Consider the following 4,687-nt stretch of genomic DNA (forward strand, 5'->3'; position numbering starts at 1 on the left):
ATCTATGTTGGCCGTGTGGTTCCCAATCAGAGGGCAGCTGGCGTTCGTTGTCTCTGATTGGGGATCATACTTAGGCAGCCGATTGGCACTGTTTAGTTGTGGGATCTTGTTCCGTGTAAGGTTTGTTGTTTGTGCAACCTTTGGACTTTCGTTTCGTTTGTTGTTTTGTCGTGTGTTTATATGTTAAATAAACATGTACGCATATCACGCTTGCGGCTTGGTCTGACCCGTCCCTTGAACGAACGTGAAACCCAGAAAGACTCACAGGTGGGAATTGCTGCCAAAGGTGCTTCTAATATGTATTGACTCAGGGGGTGAATACATCTGAGTCAAGTGCTTTATTTTTTCATTAATAAAATAAAGAAATATTAATGTTATTCCGCTTTGACATTACAGAGTATTTTGTTGTATATAAAATGGCAATTCAATACATTTTTTGTAACACAATAACATTTGAAGAAAGTGTAGACTTTCTATAGGCACTGTACATACAAGCAGGCAAGCGAGAGAGAAAGGGAGAGAGAGAGAGAGAGAGAGAGAGAGAGAGACAGAGAGCATTCATGCCTGCATGCTTGCACTCATGCTTGTGCAAGTCCGTGTCAGGTGTGTCTCTGTGTCTGTCTCTGTACTATAACAACCATGTTGCAGGTTGCCAGGCCGACGCTCCTTGGCTTCCTGGGACAGTGTAAACCTAAAACACATGGCTTGGCTTAGAGTCACCTGGCTCTTCACTGGGATGGCATAGAGTCACCTGGCTCTTCACTGGGATGGCATAGACTGGATGTGGGATGGGCACCGCTACAACAGAACAGTGTTCTTCTTGGCCTGCACAGTGCATTCGTAAAGTATTCAGACCCCTTAACCTTTTCCTACATGTTGTTACATTACAGCCTTATTCTAAAATGGATTAAATAAAAACATTTCCTCATCAATCTACACACAATACGCTAATGACAAACGAAAACAGCTTTTTATAATTTTTGCACAATGAGCTAATACCCTGTTAGTGTTCCATACCATTAGCATTCCCCATCATGAGATGTTCATGCAGTAGAGTTAAGGGGAGGGTAATGTGTTGAACAAGCCCAGTGGTTTCAATGAACGTAGTGCGTAGACTTACATAGCTTATCACATAAAGTACAGTTCAGGGTTGGGGTCAATTCCATTTCAATTTAATCAATTCAGGAGGTAAATTGAAAGTTTACTTTATGGATTGACTGAATTGAAATGGAATTGACCCCAACACTGAACTGCATCATATGGGAGAAGCTATTGAACAATGGCATTGGGAAATGATAGGCCTATGTGATCTCCATGCACTCTTGCACATCCTGAGCTAAGGAAGGCTGTGTGAAGCATATGGACTGAACTAGACGTTACTCTCTACCAGATGCAGACTGACAGTCAGTTGCTTAGTAGCGTAGAGGGGAAGACAGGACTGGGTGGTTCTCTGCAGCTGCATCCTCCATGATCAGCCAAGAACTCTGTATGGGTGGGGGTTATTTAGCATCACACAGTCTCAAAAAAGAAAGAGAGAAATAACGATTAATTGCAAGAGAAAATAAAAAACAAGCATGTTAGACTGTTGCATAAATCTCTGGTCTGATGAAACCAAGATTGAACTCTTTGGCCTGAATGCCAAGCGTCATGTCTGGAGGAAATCTGGCACCATCTCCTACGGTGAAGACATGGTGGTGGCAGCATCATGCTGTGGGGATGTTTTTCAGCGGCAGGAACTGGGAGATTAGTCAGGATCGAGAAGAAAACCTGCTCCAGAGCTCCAAGACCTCAGACTGGGGGCGAAGGATTTCACCTTCCAACAGGACAACGACCCTAAGCACACAGCCAAGACAACGCAGGAGTGGCTTGGGACAAGTCTCTGAATGTCCTTGAGTGGCTCAGCCAGAGCCTCTGGAGAGACCTGAAAATAGCTGTGAAGCGACGCTCCCATCCAACCTGACAGAGCTGGAGTGGATCTGCAGAGAAGAATGGGTGAAACTCCCTAAATACAGGTGTGCCATACCCAAGAAGACTCAAGGCTGTAATCGCTGCCAAAGGTGCTTCAACAAAGTACTGAGTAAAGGGTCTGAATACTTATGTAAATGTGATATTTCCGTTTTTTATATATTTTTATGAATTTGCTAAAATTGCTAACAACTTTTTCACTTTGTCATCATGGGGTATTGTGTGTAGATTGATGTGGGACAATTTAATCCATTTTAGAATAAGGCTGTAACGTAACAAAATGTGGAAAAAGTCAAGGGGTCTGAATACTTTCCGAATGCACTGTACATGTACTGTAGTGGAGGCTGCTGAGGGAGGACAGCTCATAATAATAGCTGGAATGGATTCATTCCGTTCCATCCATTACTATGAGCCGTCCTCCCTCAGCAGCCTCCATTGATGTACTCTTAGTGTAATGTGGTCGCTGGTCTACTTTTCTGTGTGTTTTTCCATATGTCTATTGGCAGTTCAGCTATGGCTATGTTCCAATGTCCATACTAGCATACCACCTAGAAAGCATGCCCAATACATGATTAATTCTAGGTAATAAGCTAGTGTAGTGTAGTGTAGTGTAGTATAGTGTAGTGTAGTGTAGTGTAGTGTAGTGTAGTGTAGTGTAGTGTAGTGTGTAGTGTAGTGTAGTGTAGTGTAGTGTGTAGTGCAGTGTGTAGTGTGTAGTGTAGTGTAGTGTAGTGTGTAGTGTATAGTGTAGTGTGGTGTAGTGTAGTGTGTAGTGCAGTGTGTAGTGTGTAGTGTAGTGTGTAGTGTGTGGTGTAGTGTGTAGTGTAGTGTAGTGTAGTGTAGTGTAGTGTAGTGTAGTGTAGTGTATAGTGTAGTATGTAGTGCAGTGAGTAGTGTAGTATAGTGTAGTGCAGGGGTGTCAAACGTCCGGCCCATGGGCCGGATCAGGCCCGCAAACGGGTTTAATCCGGCCCGCGAGATGATAAAAAAAAAAATATATATATATTATTATAATTTTGTAAAGTATAAAAATGCGCTGTAATTTTTCAATAAAATAAACTGCTGTTCCAATTGCGTCCACTGGATGGCGCAATAGCAATTGTGTTAAGCAAGCAAACTGTTTATACCGGGGCAGAGCAAGTAGGTCAAGCACGTGCAGCCAATAAGCTACTTTGTTTTGCCCGCAATATTTATTACGGCTTCTACTTTTAACATTATGTGCTTTGGCACCCTCATTGCCCCAATATGTCTCTGTCAAAAAAGAGAAAAGTGGACGCAGAGTGCAGAGTGTTCCAAGAAAAATGGTCATCCTATTTATTCACTGAATTGAATGGGAAAGCTGTATGTTTGGTGTGTTCAGAGCATGTTGCAGTGCTGAAAGAATACAACCTTCGCCACTATATGAGTCTTCATGCCGACAAATACGACAACTTTCAAGGACAGCGGAGATGAGAGAAGGTGAATGAACTGTTGGCAGGTCTGAAGAAACAGCAGTCTGTGTTTACTCACAGCCGAGACATCAGTGACGCTGCAGTGAAAGCTAGCTACCTCATTGCTAATGAAATCGCAGTGGCTTCAAAACCATTTAGTGAGGGTGAATTTGTAAAAACATACATGATGAAGGCAGCGGAGATTGTGTGCCCTGAAAAGCGGCAGGCTTTTTGCAAATATCAGCCTGACAAGAAACACAGTTGCAGACAGGATTTCCGATCTTTCGGTGGATTTGGACAGCCAGTTGAAGCAAAAAGTAAAGTCATTTATTGCGTTTGGGTTGCAATTGATGAAAGCACGGACATTACAGATGTTGCACAACTGGCCATTTTCATCCGCGGGAGTTGATGACACATTGACCGTCACCGAGAGTTCGTGGAGTTGGTGCCGGTGACAGATACAACGACAGCAGCTGATATTTTTACCGACACTCGTCGGGCGCGCTGGACAGGGTCGGAGTGGACTGGTCCGCGCTGTCAGCCTGGCTACAGATGGTGCGCCTCAATGATCAGGAAAAAAGCAGGCGTTGTGACAAAGTTCAGAGAGAAAGTGCAATCTGCAAATGGAGGACGTGATTTTTTGACTTTTCACTGTATTTTGCACCAGGAGGCTTTGTGTTGCAAGTCATTAAAGATGGATAACGTCATGAAGGTGGTCATCCAAACTGTTAATTTCATCCGATCCAGAAGCCTGAATCACCGTCAGTTTGACAGCCATCTCAGAGAGAAAGACCACATCTATGGCCTGCCATACCACACTGAGGTAAGATGGTTAAGCCGAGGTGCTGTGCTGAGGCGTTTCTTTGATTTACGAGAAGAAATTGAACAGTTCATGGAAGAAAAGGGCAAACCAGTGTTAGAATTTCATTCCGCAGAATGGATGCAGGACCTTGCATTTATGGTGGATGTTACAGAGCACCTGAATAACTTGAACAAACAGCTGCAAGGGCGCAACAAAGTTGTCACGCAGTATTATGACAGCATACGTTGAAGTTGAAGCTGTCATTGTGGGAGACGCAACTTGCCGGTGGTGATGCAGCTCACTTCCCCTGTCTGAAAAATGTGTGCGCGACCCAACATGTGGCAGACATGAAGCGGTTCAAAGATAAAATAACGGGACTGTTACGGGAGTTTGAGCAACGCTTTCAGATTTATGTTTATATGTTTTTATGTTGATGTGCAATTGTTTTTAATTGATTTTATTTTATTTGTATATTTAACCTATTCTTGAC

This window comes from Coregonus clupeaformis, unplaced genomic scaffold (genome assembly GCF_020615455.1).
Source record: "Coregonus clupeaformis isolate EN_2021a unplaced genomic scaffold, ASM2061545v1 scaf0095, whole genome shotgun sequence".
Lineage (NCBI taxonomy): Eukaryota > Metazoa > Chordata > Actinopteri > Salmoniformes > Salmonidae > Coregonus > Coregonus clupeaformis.